The following is a 17,207-nucleotide window of genomic DNA, read 5'->3' as shown; positions in this document are numbered from 1 at the left end:
AATCGAGCTCTTCAAGTGCTGATTCCAGGGTGGGTGGGCTTGTGTACATTCTGGGACCCTGTGGGTCTCTCCAACGAACTCTACTGTGAGGCTGGGATTTTCTCCTGTTGCTTCATCTCCCACAGATTTTTACAGCCAGAAGTTTTGAAGCTTTAGTTTCCTGTGCTGGAACTCTGGGTTGTGTTATCTGTCTTGCTCCCCAGTTGTTCCTCCTGGCTTATCTGCATGCAAATGTGGGACTACCCAGTCTGCCAGCTGCCACCTCACTTGGCCCAGTTGATCACCTTGCTGCGTGTCCTCTCTGCCCTGCTGCCCATTTCTGCCCCTCCTACCAGTCTGGATGAATGTTTCTTCTTTAACTTCTTGGTTGTCGGACTTCCATACAGTTTGATTTTCTGGCAATTCTGTTTGTTTTTGTTTTTTAAATTTGTTGGTCTTATTTTGGTTGTGCGAGGAAGCAAAGCATATCTACCTATGCCTCCATCTTGGCTGGAAGTTCTTCTTCTTCTTGTTCTGATTGGTTGTTTTTTGCTTCCTTATGTTCCAAATCATTGATATGATTCTCAGCTTCATCCACTCTACTGTTGTTTCCCTATAAATTATTTTTTATTTCAATTAGTGTGTCTTTCATTTCTGACTGGATCTGTTTTATCCTGTTTAGGTCCTCCTAAGTTCCTTGAGCATCCTTATAACCAGTGTTTTGAACTCTGAATCTGATAGATTACTTCTCTCCATTTTGTTTAGTTCTTTTTTTCTGGAATTTTAATCTGTTCTTTCATTTGGGCCATGTTTCTTTGTCTCCTCATCTTGGCAACCTCCCTGTGTCTGTTTCTATGTATTAGTTAGAGCTGCTATGATTCCCTGTCTTGGAAGCATGGCCTAATGTAGTAGGTGTCCTGTAAGGTCTAGTGGCACAGCCTCACCTATCACTCAAGCTGGGTACTTGAGGTTGCCCTTTCTGTGGACTGAGGACACACTCCTCTTGTAGTTGAGTCTTGATTGTTGTTGTTAGGTCACTGAGAAGGATTTACCCAGGCCAGTCAGCTACAAGGACTTCCTGTGACCACTGCCCACTGCCCTCTGCCCTCTGTGAAGGATCAGCTATGCAGGGACAGGGTCCTGGTGCTCCCATGTGGTCTGTAGCTATCTACTGGATGCACAGGCTCTGGAGTATCCTGGGTAGTACAGGCCAAGGTCAGCCACCAGTTGGGTTCTTCCCAGGGGCCACCCTGCATGAGCTATATAATCATCTGAGATGGCTGCTTCTTGTGCTTGGCTTGGATAATCCCAGGCAAAGCCAAGCTGTGAATCTAGGCTGACTGATGCTATTGTTGAGCCTGGGGCCACTTATCTGGAGGTATCGGGACTGAGAGCTGTGGGATATTGCAGCAGGCTGGTGCTTGTTTGGTAGGATTTAGGAAGTTGAAGCATGAGCCAAGACCAGCCACTTACATCTCAGGGGATCTCCCGGGTCGGGGTAAACCGTGTTAGCCTGGTTGGTGGGATCTCAGATATGACACCCGCCTGCTGGCTCTGTGGCTCTGTTGGGGGAGTGTCCAAAAAAAGGACAGTGGTTTCTGCCTGCCTTTCTCTGAGTTGAGGGAGAAATTGTCCCTCAGCTCCTGCCTTGATGCCAGACATTTCACTTCCTCCCTGTATGTCGCTGGTGCCTTTCAAGCTGTTACGCTAGTGCTTTCAGCTCAGAGAGAGCAAATCTGAGTAAGACTGTGTGTGGGTTCTTTAAGGGAAACTGCTTGGGACTCCAGACATTTCTTCCACTGACTCTATCTCCGCTGGCTTTTGCAACCAGAAATTATGGGGACTTATCTTCCTGTCATTGGAACCCTGGGCTGGAGAACCTGGTGTGGGGCTGGGACTCCTCAATCCCGAGATATCCCTCATGAATTTTTATCCACCATGCATGGATGTGGGGAGAAGCCCATTCCTTGTCTCTGCCCCATCTACCAGTCTGGATGGATGTGGTTTCTTTAATTTTGTAGTTGTCAGACTTTCATTCAACTCAATTTCTGATGGTTCTGAGTGATGGTTGTTCTATATCTCAGTTTTAATTTTGATGTGGTTGTGCAAGGAGGAGAGCCGTGTTTACCTGTGTCGCCATCTTGACTGGTAGTCCCCATCTTTTTATTTTTTATTATTCATTTAGAGAGAAGGAGAGGGAGTAGGGGAGGGAGAGAAAGAAGAACATCAGTTTTTAAAATCTATTTGTTAATGCATTCATTGGTTGCTTCTTGTATGGTGCCCCGACCAGGGGTCAAATCCTCAACCTTGACCTATTGGGACAATGCTCCAACCAAATGAGCTACCCAGCCAGGGCTCTGACAAACCCACATTGAGAGATTTTCCATTAAACAGTTGGCCTGTATTCTTCAGTAATGACAATGTCATGAGGGAGAAGAAAAGGTTAAGGAACTGTTCCACACTAGAGGAGGCTAAAGGGACCTGACTACTACTGACCTAACAATAAAAAAGCCTTTAAAAGTGAGAGGCAAATAAGCACTTATTTGAGATCAGTAAGAATAGCTATTCCAGAATCATTAATTCAGGTGTAAGTCCAAATAATATCTGATTAGAAGACAAAGTCAAAGTGTATTTATGAGAAAGGGAAGGGGAACAATTACATCAATAGAAGGAAGGCATTTCTATTAGTGCAGATAACATAACATGGTGATATTAATCCTAAGTAATGTTTTGAATTTTCAGTCCAGTAGTCATTGGTCCAGTAGTCATAATACATGCTTTCTTGTTATCTTAGCAAAGTTTTTATTTTTTATTTTTTTGAGAAACAAGCTTGCTTAGGCCACATCCAAAGGTTATTTTGCCCCATTTTAACGTTCCAAGATGTGAGACATAAGATGTGCAAGGCAGTTCCTCTGGTCTGGAAGTTCTGGCTCAGTTTGAAAATGGCTCCATTTCTATTATCGTTTACACAACTAATTGCAATTTGTGCTCCTGGCACTTGGCACTGAAGGTGGAAAAAACTATAGAGATACTGAGACAATTGGCAACATTGGAATATAAACTGTTGATTGGGGATTATTGTATCAATGTTAAATTTATTGAATTTGGTAACTGTATTGTGCTTATGTAAGAGAAAATCTCTGTTCTTGGGAAAGACACCTGAGAAGGGTAGGGGAGCAGAGTGAAGAGTAAAGATGAATGCAAAGCATTCTTCAATGGTTGGGAAAAAAGAGAGAGAGAGAGATGATTAAGTAAATGTGCCAACATGTTAGAAATTATTGAATTTGGGTTCAGGTATACAGGAGTTCTTTGACTTATTCTTGAAAATATTCTGTAATTTTGAAATTATTTTTAAAATAAAAAGTCATCATCATCATCCCTAAGTACACACACCTGCTGAGGGTAGAGCTGAGATTTAAATCCAGGCTGTTTGGGCATTCGGGGACTGCTGTCTCTCCAATCAGTTAACTCCATCAAGCCCATTTTACAGAGAAGGTCACTGAGGTACAGAGAGGGAAGGGGGTTTACACTTGGCTGTGACTGCAGCTTAAGGAACAGTCTCTGGGATCCCAACCTGGTGAGCATCCAATCCTCTGTTGCATCTGTCTTGTTGATAGAGCTTAATGTCCTGCCTGGAGAAAGGACCAGTGTTTCTCTGGAAAATCCTCTGACCACTTTTGAGCTGGTTGGATCTCAACAGTAGGACCCTGCTGGCCTCTCTGGATCTCTGGAAAATGGGGACTGAGAAGGCTGTGTTTAATTAGCTCATGAGTTAAATTTTGCCCCTCTCTGTTCCACCATCGTCCACCCTGCTCAGCACCCCTTCTTTTGGGAACAGTACCTCCTTTGAGGCCTTATTCCTTTCTAACCACCATGTGGTTCTGGTGGGTGTTGCCTGTCACAACATCCCATCCTCTGACCACAGTTGATTGGTATAGGGGTGGGCACTGGACTCAAAATAAGCCAATCAGAGCCTTCCCCTGAGATTTTCTGCACTGGAATTAAGGGAAGCAGGATGCAGGCATTCTGGTGTAAGGCTATCATGTGTGGGGCTCAGCAACTGATGGCAGCCACATTCTGCGTCATGAGGAGAAAACTAGTCTGATACAATAAAGCTCAGAGAAGCCGAGAAGAGAGAAAGTGCCATGGGGTCCAGGTGTCTCTGAGGCCCTGCCATTTCCATGGTTATGTTTTGTAAATATCAGCATCCTTCCAATAAATTGCTCTGATTTATAGAGGCCTGTTTGCTTTGGATTTCTAGCACTTGAAACCAAAATAAACCAATACACCTGAGATTCTGACCACTAGCAATGCTGAGTATGAGGTGCCAGCATGGAGATTGTCAGAGTTCTGTTCCCCCAGAACTGACTACACTTTGGCTCTGCTTAGATGGGGTGGGGACTATGGGAGTTGGCACCGAGGCCTTATCCCACTGGCCGCAGCATCTGATTCCCAGGGAGGGCCATGGTCCTGACACTATGGTCAGGGCCTTCTGTACTCACACTCCTACCTTACCCACTGGGCCTCCTGGGACATGGCCTTGCCTACCCATTTCAGGGTGAAGGCCAGCTCAGTGAAAGGAATATGGCTTATTGGATGTCAACAGACAGGAACATGGATTTTTGAATGCATGGGGGTTGGCACCCTAAACCCCACATTGTTCAAGGGTCAACTGTATTCATTTACTTCTCTGGTCATTTAATTAAAACTCATCAAGGCTCCCCTCTGAGGCTCTTGGTGGGAGGCAGAGAAGGAGTTGGGGGAAGTCTTCTATGCCAAGATAGGAGATTGGTCACAGGTCCTTACTCCTGCCTAAAATTTTAAGTGAGGTGTAAATTACATGCAGTTAAACACACAAATCTTAAGAATATAGTTTATTCACTGTGTAACCACCACCCAGATCAAGATACAGAACATTTCCGGTACCTAGGAAAATTGCTGTGTACCCCTTTCCAGTGAATATTATGTCCCCCACCCCCTCTATTCTGAACTATGTCAATCATCATAGCTTAATTTTGCCTGTCCTTGAACTTCCTGTAATGGAATCACCTAGTATGTGGTCTTTTGTGCCTGGCTTCATAATATTGAGGATGCCTAATCTTTAACATTGGCCCCAACACTCTAGATCTCCACAGTTCTCCCATGATAGCTAACATTTGTGAAGTGCCAGGTACTGTTTAAAGTGCTTATGTATATATATGTTTGACCCTTGAACTACATGGGGTTGAAATGCAAGGGTCTACTTATACATGGATTTTTTTCAATAAATATAAAATAGGCTCTCTGTATCCCCAGGTTTTGCATCCATGCATTTCCAACTGTAGATTGAACATACTGTTTTTGATCCACAGTCGAATCTGCAGATGTAGAGCGCCGACTGTATACATTGTATTACACCATTTTATACAAGGAACTTCGTTCGGCACTGATGGATTTTGGTATCTGCAGAGTCCTGGGACCAATTCCCTGCGGGTACCAAGGGATGACTATGGTTAAATTTTTGGAAAGTCAAAAGCTATACATGGATTTTCAAATGCATGGGGTTTGGCACCCCAAACCCCACCTCGTTCGAGGGTCAACTGTATTCCTTTACTCCTCACGGTGTACCTATGAAGTAAATACAAATAAGGGACCTGGGGCACAGAGGGGTGAGGTAGCTTGCCCAAGACACCTAATAGTGAGGATGAATTGGCAGAGTTAGGACTGGAAGGCAGGCAAGTCACCTGTAGACCATGCTTTTATCCGAGAGATAGGTCTCTTATGCATTTTAAGGACTGAGAAAGGCTAACTAGGCAGATCTGGTCCTCAGAAGCTCAAATGGGCTAACAGAAGTAAAAATGTGCTAAAAAGAAGAAAAGGTTGTACAAATATAAGGCAGGGTCATACTTCATTTAATATAAACAGAGTCATCATTTATTCATTTCTTAATCCAATAAACACTTACAAACATACCTCATTTTATTGTGTTTCACAGATGTTGTGCCACAGACCCTCCACCAGCAAAATATTACAACTTGCTTTTCTGTGGTGGTCTGGAACTGAACTCACAGTATCTCTGGAGTATGTCTGTATCAAGCAACCTAAACATGTGAGTGGGTTCAGAATGACAGAGACAAACTCTTTGATGGCACTCACAGGCCAGAGAGTAAAGCAGATGTTTAAAGGGGAAGTTACTTGTATGTTGGGCTGAGAAACGGAAACCTCAGGATGCTTTGAGTGTTTGATAGGAGAAACTGACCTTGTCTGTGGGGCCAGGGAAGGCCTCTTTGAGGAAATGGCATTTCAGCTGAGACAGAAAGGTCAGCAGAGTTGAAAAGGAAGGTGTACCAGGCACCAGAAATAGCAGAAGCAAAGGCTCTGAGGTGAGAGAGAGAAAGTAGCACAATAATTGGAAATTCAGAGTCACTAGCATAGGATAATATGTTACAGTACAGCAATTACTTGTCATGCTTTCACAGAAATAAAATCCCCCGTGACAATTTCAATGCTAACTTGCTCCAATATGTGATTGTCACTCCACGACAGTCTTTTTTGGTCACTCTGGACCTTTATCAGTTTTTACTAAATTTTAATTTTGTGCAGCTACATTTTCTACTGGTTGTTTATATTAGCAAAGTTAAACACATACTGAGATAGAGATTATTTGGAAATGTGATAAGTTATTGCTACGAACATATTACAAGACTTTAACAAAAGTCATGCTAAATTTTACGAAACAATTTAAGGTTTTTATTTCCTCTGAATTCATTTCCCATCAACAATATCACTAATATTCTTTAATCAATTTCAAAGGTAAATTTTAACAGTTGTTGCAGTTCATGTTCATTTTAATCCTTCAAATTACATGTGTTATCTGGTCCAGTGCTTTTCAAACTATAATATGCATACAAATCTCCTGCAGGTTATGTCACATAATGAAGACTAACTAAGGTGATCTGGAGCAGGGCTGAGATCCTCCATTTTTAACGAACTTCCAGGTAGTGCTGGGGCTGCTGGTCCAGGGACTGCATTTCAAATAGTATGGGTCTATCAATAGATTAGAAGACCAAAAAGATCATTATTTTCTTTCAGTATTGTAAACTTTAATTTTAAAAATGATATCGCATTTCCCAATATAGGATAAAAAAGACACTTTATTTATTTATTTATTTATTTTAGAGAAAGGGGAAGGGAGGGAGAAAGAGAAGGAGAGAAACATTGATGTGTGAGAAAAGCATCTATTGGCTGCCCTCCCCCACAAATGGGGTCTTGGCTTACAACCCAGGCATGTGCCCTGACCAGGAATCAAACTGGTGACCTTTTGCTTTTAGAGACAACACCCAACCCACTGAGCTGAGCCACACCAGTCTAGGCAAAAGTAAATTGATTTTAAAATTTAGTTTTGGATTTTAGATGTGTTGTGGGATTTGCAACCGAACTCTCTTTTTTTCCTAATATTTTCTATGTTGGAGAAATTGAAACCAATGTCAAGAGACTCTTCAACTAATATAATTTATGTAATAAATTAATTTTTAAATGAATTACAGCTGACATCTAATATTATATTAGTTTCAGGTGTACAACATAGTGATTAAATATTTTTACATTATGAAATGATTACCATGATAAATCTAGTTTTATCTGTTGCCATACAAAGTTGTTATATTATTGACTACATTCCTTATGTTGTACATTACATTTCTGTGACTTATTTATTTTATACCTAGAAGTTTGTACCTCTTAATCCCCTTCACCTATTTTGCCTGTCCCCTCTGGCAACCACCAGTTTGTTCTTTGTATCTATGAGTCTGTTTCTGTTTTCTTTTTTCTAACACGGCTAATAATAAGTGCAGATACTAGCCGTCCGGCTCCCTACAGAGGGGCTGATCTCTACTGTGTATCTTTTAGATTTGCATTGAAACAAAGAAAATGCTTTTTTAAACTTTCTTATTTTATTAATTTATTTACTTTTCATTTATATTTAAACATTTTAATTGAATTTATTGGGGTTACATTGGTTAATATCTGTTTTGTTTTGTTCATTTATTTTGTTTTTTAGAATCCACATATAAGTGATATCATGCAGTGTTTGTCTTTCTCCGTCTGACTTATTTCATTAGCAAATACCTATAGGGCCATCAATGTTGTTGCAAATGGCAAGATTTCATTCTTTTTTATGGCTGAGTAATATTTTATATGTATTCTGCAACTTCTTTTAAAATCAATAATTTATTTTTTAAAGAACCATCTAGTTTTACTTCAAATAATTTCTTAATTTTTTAAAAATTTTTTGAGAGCATTATGTACATCAACATTTTTTCATACATTGAATTTTCTGTATCATTTTGCTTAAACCATTAATTTTATTTAAAGCAGGGGTGTCAAACTCATTTTCACTAGGGGCCACTCCAGCCTCGAGGTTGCTTTCAAAGGGCCAAATCTAATTTTAGAACTGTAAATGTAACTATTCTTTAACTAGGGGCAAGGAACTCGGTACTGCTGCTTGGTAGAAACAAGGTGCCAGGCCAGATTCAGCCAGTGGAGCTTGTGTTTGCCACCTGTGATTTAAAGCATCATGTCAAGTCAGCACTAAGCCAATAAATTCAGGCATGGATATGTTTGAAAGTAGAAATTTGGCTGGTATTTTAGAACCCATTTTCTTTATTGATCTCTTCATAAAAAGATCAATGCATACCATTTGTAAATGAGTTTTTACAGGCATGATAGTATCAACTCAATTTTCCCATCACCTATTTAGTAGTTTCAAATTTATATTCAGGGTTCTCAATACACCCAAATGTCTAACCAAAGCTGAAAAGCAATCTTGGGAGATATTTTTTAAATTTGATAATGTCAAAGGAGATTTTGATGGCATTGTTCACCATCGAGTTTAAAGAACACTTAAAAAAAGAAATATAAAATGGTGTATAATTTTTTCAAAGATCTTCTATTGCAGTGTTACATTTTCCATATGTACTTACACTATTGTCATAATTCTGGCTTCTCAACTTATTTTTGTCAAGTTCAGTGTTTGTAACTTTTAAATTAAAATTTTAAAATAATCTTTCTCCAATGTGACAAAAATCCCTCAAAATGTTCACATATAGAAATATTTGAGTTTAGAAATCTATAAATCTAATCACAATTATTATCTACGCTATATACATACATTAGATTTTGAACCTAAAATAATGAATAATGTTTAATACTTCTTACTTTATCCCAAATATTTATTTTATAGCACCTTCTAACATTTTAATATATGGGTTTTGTATTTCATGCCCTGAGTAATGTGTAAATAGTTTTTTGGTGTTGATATTTGATTTCTGCATAAATGTTCTGTCATGATGTGTACACCCAAGTGAATAATATTCCAGTTTTCACACTCAAAATTACCAGGTGTCTGAATGGTATATATTGCCTCTCCAAGAATAGAATCATTTATAAAATGTTTTCAATATTTTTTCAACTTTATATAGTGTCTGTTCTGCAGCACTGCTTTTCACTATGCCCCATGTATCTCTGATGTTCTTTTCTGTTTTCACACCCTTTCTCTTTCTGTGCTTTAATCCAAATAGTTTCTATAAGAAAACACACATGTCCGCACATATGCTGCCTATAAGAGACCCACCTCAGAACAAAAGACCTACACAGACTGAAAGTGAAGGGTTGGAAAAAAAAAAATATTCCGAGCAAACGAACAGGAAAAAAAACTGGGATAGCAATATTTTTATCCGACAAAATAGACTTCAAAACAAAGGCCATATAAAGAGACACCAAAGGACACTTCATAACACTCAAGGGAAGAATCCATCAAGAAGACATAAATATTGGAAACATATATGCACCCAAATATGTAAAGAAATTCTTGGAGGAATTCAATAAAGATATAGACAGCAACACAATTACAGTAGGGGATTTTATTTGTTTTTTTATTTTTTTAAAACATTTTATTTATTTTTAGAGACAGGGGAAGGGAAGGAGAAAGAGAGGGAAAGAAACATCAGTGTGTGGTGGCATCTCAGGTGCCCCTACTGGGGACCTGGCCTACAGCCCAGTCATGTACCCGGACTGGGAAGCGAACTGGTGACCCTTTGGTTCTCAGGCCAGTGCTCAAACCACTGAGATACACCAGCCAGGGCTCTATGGTAGGATTTTTTAACACCCCACTGTCAACAATGGATAGCTCTTCCAAACAAAATATCAACAAGGATATTACGGAACTGAATGACACATTAGATCAAATGGACTTAACTGGTATATATAGGCCCTTTCATATTAAAGAAGCAAAATACACATTCTTTTCAAATGCACATGGAACATATTCAAAGATAGAGCACATAATAGGACACAAAACAAGCCTCAACAAATTCAAGAAAATTAAAATCATATCAAGCATTTTCTTGGACCATAAGGGCTTGAAACTAGAAACCAACCTCGAGGGAAAAATTCAAAAATATTCAAACTCATGGAGACTGAATAGCATGCTATTAAACAATGAATGGGTTAATGAGATCAAGGAAGAAATCAAAAAGTTTCTGGAAACAAGTGAAAATAAATAGACAATAGTCCAAAACTTATGGGACACAGTGAAGGCAGTCCTGAAAGGGAAGTTCATAGTGATACAGGCCTACCTAAAAAAGATAGAAACATTTCAAGTAAATGACCTAACCCTACATCTACAAGAACTAGAAGATGAACAACAAACACAGCCCAGAGCCAATAGAAGGAAGGAAATAATCAAGATCAGAGCATAATTAAATGACATAGAGATTAAAGAACAATTCAAAGGATCAATAAATCTAGGAGCTGGTTCTTTAAAAAGATAAACAAAACCGACAAGCCTTTAACCAGATTCATCAAGAAAAAAAGAGAGAGAGGACACAAGTAAATAAAATCAGAAATGAAAGAGGAGACATTACAACTGATACCACAGAAATACAAAGGATTGTAAGAAACTACTATGAATAACTATATGCAAATAAATTTGAAAACCTGGGGAAAATGGACACATTTCTAGAAAAATATAACCTTCCAAAACTGAATCAAGAAGAAGCAGAAAACCTGAACAGACCAATAATAGCTAGTGAAATTGAAGCAGTATTCAAAAAACTCCCATCACAAAAAAGCCTTGGACTAGACAGTTTTACAGCAGAATTTTACAAAACTTTTAAAGAAGAGCTAACCCCTATCCTTCTCAGAATATTCCAAAAAATCCAAGAAGAGAGAAGGCTTCCAAACTCTTTTTATGAGGCCAGCATCATCTTGATCCCCAAACCAGACAAAGACACAACAACTGATACCACAGAAAAACAAAGGTTTGTAAGAAACTACTATGAATAACTATATGCCAATAAATTTGAAAACCTGGGGAAAATGGTATTATTTATACTATAGTATAAAATAGAATTAGAAGTCCTAGACACAGCGATCAGACAAGAAGAAGAAATAAAAATTGGAAAAGAATTTTCCAATTGGAAAAGAAGGAATACAAATTGGAAAGGAGGAAGTAAAACTGTCATTGTTTGCAGATGACATGATGGTGTACATAGAAAACCTTGTAGACTCCACCAAAAATCTACTTGACCTAATAAGTGAATTTGGCAAAGCAGCAGGATACAAAATCAATATTCAGAAATTGAAGGCATTTTTGTACACCACCAACAAAATATCAGAAACAGAAATCAAGAAAAAATCCCATTTGGTATAGCAACAAGAAAAATAAAGTACCTAGGAATAAACCTAACCTAGGAATTTACCTAAGGAGGTAAAAGACCTATACCCAGAAAACTACACAACACTGAAGAAAGAAATTAAGGAAGACACAAATAAATGGAAGCATATACCATGTTCATGGATAGGAAGACTTAACATCATCACAATGTGCATACTACCCAAAGCAATTTATAGATTCAACGCAATCCCTATTAAAATACCAATGACAAAAAATTTTTAAAAAACCAATGACATATTTCATAGATACAGAACAAACATTTCAAAAATTTATATGGAACCATAAATGACCCCAAATAGCCACAGAAATTTTGAGAAAGAAGAACAAAGTAGGAAGCATTACAATACCTTTTATCAAACTATATTACAAGGCCATGGTAATCAGAACAGTCTGGTACCAGCATAAGAACAGACACATAGATCAATGCAACAGAATAGAGAGCCCAGAAATAAACTCAAGTCTCTTTTGTCAATTAATATTTGATAAAAGGGGCAGAAGCATAAAATGTAGTAAAAATTGCCTCTTCAACAAATGGTGTTGGGAGATCTGGACAGCTACATGCAAAAAAATGAAACTCGACCATCAACTTACACCATATATAAAAATAAACTCAAGATGGATAAAAGACTTAAGTATAAGTCAGGATACCATAAAAGTCCTAGAGGAGAACATAGACAGGAAAATCTCAGATATTCCATGCAGCAATAATTTTCACTGCTATGTCCCCTACAGCAAGGGACATAAAGGAAAGAAAAAACAAATGGGACTTCATCAAAATAAAAAGCTTCTGCACAGCTAAGGAAAACATCAGCAAAATGAAAAGGGAACCAACCATATGGGAAAATATATTTGCCAATGATATCTTGGACAAGGATTTGATCTCCAAAATACACAAAGAACTCACACGACTCCACTCCAGGGAGACAAACAATCCAATTAAAAAATGAGCAAGGGACTGGAACAGACACTTCTCTAAGAAGGACATACAGAGGGCCCAGAGACAAAGGATGCTCAGCATCACAAGCCATCAGAGAGATGGAAATTAAAACCACAATGAAATACCACTTCACATGGGTCAGAATGGCCATCATAAACAAATTAACAAACTGTAAGTGCTGGCAAGGCTGTAAAAAAAGGGAACCCTAGAATATTGTTTGTGGGAATGCAGACTGGTACAGCCACTGTGGAAAACAGTATGGAATTTCTTGAAAAAACTAAAAATGGAATTGCCTTTTGAACTGGCAATTCCACTGCTGGGATTATACCCTAAGAATACTGAAACACCAATTCAAAAGAACCTGTGTACCCCAATATTCATAGCACCACAATTTATAATACCAAGTGCTGGAAGCAACCCAAGTACCCATCAGTAAATGAGTGGATCAGAAAACTGGTACATTTATACAATGGAATGCTAGGCAGCAGAAAGAAGGAGCTCCTACCCTTTGCCACAGCATGGATGGATCTGGATGGAGAGCATTATGCTAAGTGAAATAAGCCAGGTGGTGAAACACAAATACCATATGATCTCACCTATAGGTGGAACCTAATCAACAGAACAAATAAGCAAGCAAAATATAACCAGAGACATTGAAATAAAGAACAAACTGACAGTAACTAGAGGGGAGGGGAAGGTAGATAATGGGGGAAAGATAGGAAAGGGTCATCAAGGAACATGTATAACGGATCCACGGACAAAGTCAAAGGGGGGTAGGATTGAGGGTGGGAGGTGGGGGTGGGTGGAGGAGGGGAAAGTGGTGACAGTAAAATGGAACATTGTATTGCATTCGAACAACAATAAAAAAAATATATTACTAGGACTTTTGGCCAAGATGGAGGCATAGGAAGATACACTTGGCCTCCTTGCCAAACCAAAAGAAGGAAAACAACAAATTTAAAAACAAAAAATAAACAGAACTGCTAGAAAATTGAACTGGAATGTTGGACTGTTTGGAAGTCCAACAACCAAGGAGTTAAAGAAGAAACATTCATCCAGACTGGTAGGAGGGGTGGAGATGGGCATCTAGGGCAGAGAGGATGTGCAGCAAGGTGACAGCCGGCAGACCGGGCATCCCACATTTGTGTGTAGTAAAACTGGGAGGAACAACTGGGGATGAGACAGACTGTGCAACCCAGGGTTCCAGAGAAGGAAAAGAAAGCCTCAAAACCTCTTACTGTAAAAACCTGTGGGGGTTGTGGTGGCAGGAGAAACTCCCAGCCTCACAGGAACATTTGTTGGAGAGACCCACAGGGTCCAAGAAAGTACACAAACCCACCCACTCTGGAATCAGGACCAAAAGGGCCCAATTTGATTGTGGGTAGTGGGGGAAGTGACTGGAAGCCATGGAGAGCTGAGCAAGTGGCATTGCTCTCTCTCTGACCCCTCCCCCACATACAGCACTACAAAGCAGTGATGTGGGTTGTCCCACTCTAGCGAAAACCTAAGGCTCTGCCCCTTACAACGTAACAGCTGTGCTGAGACAAAAAAAAAATATGGCCCTAATGGAAGAACAGATCAAAGCTCCAAAAAGAGAACTAAGCAATGAAGAGACAGCCAACCTATTAGATGCAGAGTTCAGAACACTGGTAATCAGGATGCTCACAGAAATCATTGAATATGTTTGCAAAATAGAGGAAAAAGTGAAGGCTATGAAAAGTGAAATAAAGGAAAATGTACAGGGAACCAACAGTGACGGTAAGGAAACCAGGACTCAGATCAATGGTTTGAAGAAGAAGGAAAAAAGAAACATTCAATCAGAACAGAATGAAGAAATAAGAATTCAGAAAAAATGAGAAGCTTAGGAACCTCCAGGACATCTTTAATTGTTCCAACATTTGAATCATAGGGGTGCCAGAAGGAGAAGAGGAAGAACAAGAAATTGAAAACTTATTTGAACAAATAATGAAGGAGAAATTCCCCAATCTGGCAAAGGAAATAGACTTCCAGGAAGTCCAGGAAGCTCAGAGAGTCCCAAAGAAGTTGGATCCAAGGAAGCACACACTAGGGCGCATCATAATGACATTAGCCAAGATTAAAGAGAAGGAGAGAACTTTAAAAGCAGCAAGAGAAAAGGAGACAGTTACCTACAAAGGAGTTCCCATAAGACCATCAGCTGATTTCTCAAAGAAACCTGGCAGGCAAGAAGGGGCTGGAAAGAAGTATTCCAAGTCATGAAAGGCAAGGACCTGCATCCAAGATTACTCTATCCAGCAAAGCAATCATTTAGAATGGAAGGGCAGATAAAGTGCTCCCCAGGTAAGGTCAAGTTAAAGGAGTTCATCATCACCAAGCCCTTATTCTATGAAATGTTAAAGGGACTTATCTAAGAAGAAGAAGATCAAAACTATGAACAAACCCACAACTGTCAACAACAGAACTTAAAAAAGGCAAAACCAAAAACTAAGGAAACAACTAGAACAAAAACAGAATCACGGAAATGGACATTACAGGGGGTTATCAGAGAGGAGGGGGCAAGGGGAAAATGAGGGAAAAGGTACAGGGAATAAGAAGCATAAATGATAGGTACAAAATAGACGGGGAGGCTAAGAATAGTATGGGAAATGGAGAAGCCAAAGAACTTATATGTATGAACCATGGATATGAACTAAAGTGGGGGAATGTGGGTGGGAGGGATAGTGCAGGGTGGAAGGGAACAAAGGGGAGGGAAAAAAAGGGGCTACTGTAATAGCATAATCAATAAAGCATATTAAAATGATTTTGAAAGAACAAATACTTTCTGCTGTCTTTCAGGTGACTAATCTTCTGTATGCTATTTTTAATCTGCTATGAATCCCCTCAAATAAATTCTTTAGCAACTTTACTAAGGTATATTAATAAGTAATAAACTATACCTTTTTAAAATATACAATTTGATAAGTTTTGACACATATACACACCCATGAAATCACCACCATAATCAAGATTCAGATCGTTCTCATCACCCTCAAGAGCTTCTTTGTGCCTCTTTACCTCTCATCTGTCGTCTCAGGCTGTTACTATATATTAGTTTGCATTTTCTAGAATTTTATTTTCTAGAATTTCTGAGTGACCTGAGTGTAGAATTATACAATATGCATTTTTTTCAGCTTCTGTTGGTAGTATTCCATTGTACGGATTTAACACTTTTTGTTCATCCATTCACCTGTTGATGGGTATTTGCATTGTTACTAGTATTTTGATGTTGTGCATAAAGCTGCTGTGGGTATTCTTGTACTAGTCTTAGTGTGGTCATATATTTCCATTTCTGTTGGGTAAACACTGATGTGATAGTCTTTTTGAGGTGTCGACTTGGCTAAACTATAGTTCCAAGTTATTCTACACTGTTCAGAGCTAACCTAAGTGTTGCCTATGAAGCATTTCTGTAGACATGATTAAAGTCCATAATGAGTTGACTTTACATTTTTTATTTCATTGACTGATTGATTTTAGAGAGAGAAGAAGGGAGAGAGAGAGAGGGAAAGAGAGAGAGAGATACATCAATGTGAGAGAGAAATATCGACCAGCTGCCTCCCATATGCGCCCCAAGTAGGGATCAAATCCACAACTTAGGCATGTGCCCTTACCAGGAATCGAACCAACAAACTTTTGGTTCATGGAACAGTGCAACTGAGCCACACAGCCAGGGCATAATCATTGACTTTAATAAGGGAGATTATCCTAGATAATCTGGTTGGGCAATCAGTGAAACGTCCTCAGAGTTGAGGCTCTCCTGAAGGAGAAAGTCTGCCTGGGGACAGCAGTGTCAGTCAGCTCTCCTCCTGACCCGTAACTGCATAAATCAATCCTTTGAAATAAACCTTTTATTATATAATTCCTACTGGTTCTGTCTCTCTGTTTGAACCCTAATACAGATTTTGATACTGGGAATGGTTCTAGAGGAACAGATTCTTAAGAATGAATTTTTTGAATTGGTTCTGGGTATTCTTGAATTGTTTCTGCAACCTGATTTGAAGTCACTAATGACTCTATTTCCAGTGGTGCAGAGGACACTGGTAGTCCATGGCAGGATAAGGCATTGGATATTCCTAATCGAATGCCTATAGAAAGGGAGGTCCTGAGTGACCATGTATTTTAATATTTTAGTCCAACTAAGGAATACAATGGATCTGTTGGTTGCTTCTAACTGCACTGAAGAAAGTAGAGAAGGAAAAGGGTGAGCTCAGAGCTTCAAATTCCCAGCACAGATGATATGAAGGCTTCTATTCCTGTCTTGAAAGAAACCTTTAGTGCCATTATTTCTGAAAATGAAACCCAGAACCTCATTCTGCAAGTGGCTAATAGAGATTCTATTTCAAGTGTTTGGCAGGCCCCTATACATAAATCACAGCACAGACACTTAAGATTTGGGAGCAAAGCCCTGCCATTCTCTGTGACAACTACTCACCTTTGTAGAAACAGCTTTTGCCTTGCTACTCAGCCTTAGTACATACTGAACTCGTAACCATAGGTCATGAAGTTACCATGTGATCTGAGCTACCCGTCACAAACTGGGTGTTGTCTGATCCACCAAGCTAT

At 39.2% G+C, this 17,207-nt stretch overlaps 1 protein-coding gene across 5 annotated transcripts in view; it reads left to right on the top strand.

Annotated features, from left to right (window-relative positions):
• Positions 1 to 17,207, top strand: part of TMCC1 (transmembrane and coiled-coil domain family 1) — a 221,486-nt gene that overhangs the window by 6,357 nt on the left and 197,922 nt on the right. For 2 of the 5 annotated variants that reach the window (XM_045192095.2, XM_045192096.2), the window contains exon 2: positions 6,881 to 6,956. The exons of 2 other annotated variants lie outside the window; for them this stretch is intronic. The gene's annotated coding sequence lies outside the window, so the exon portion shown is untranslated. Of the gene's footprint in view, positions 1 to 5,953; positions 6,068 to 6,880; positions 6,957 to 17,207 lie in introns of all 5 variants that reach the window. One more of the 5 variants, XM_045192097.2, reaches the window with a different exon arrangement.

Source organism: Desmodus rotundus, chromosome 8, assembly GCF_022682495.2.
Source record: "Desmodus rotundus isolate HL8 chromosome 8, HLdesRot8A.1, whole genome shotgun sequence".
Taxonomy (NCBI): Eukaryota; Metazoa; Chordata; class Mammalia; order Chiroptera; family Phyllostomidae; genus Desmodus; species Desmodus rotundus.
This window is presented reverse-complemented; position numbering and strand designations above follow the sequence as displayed.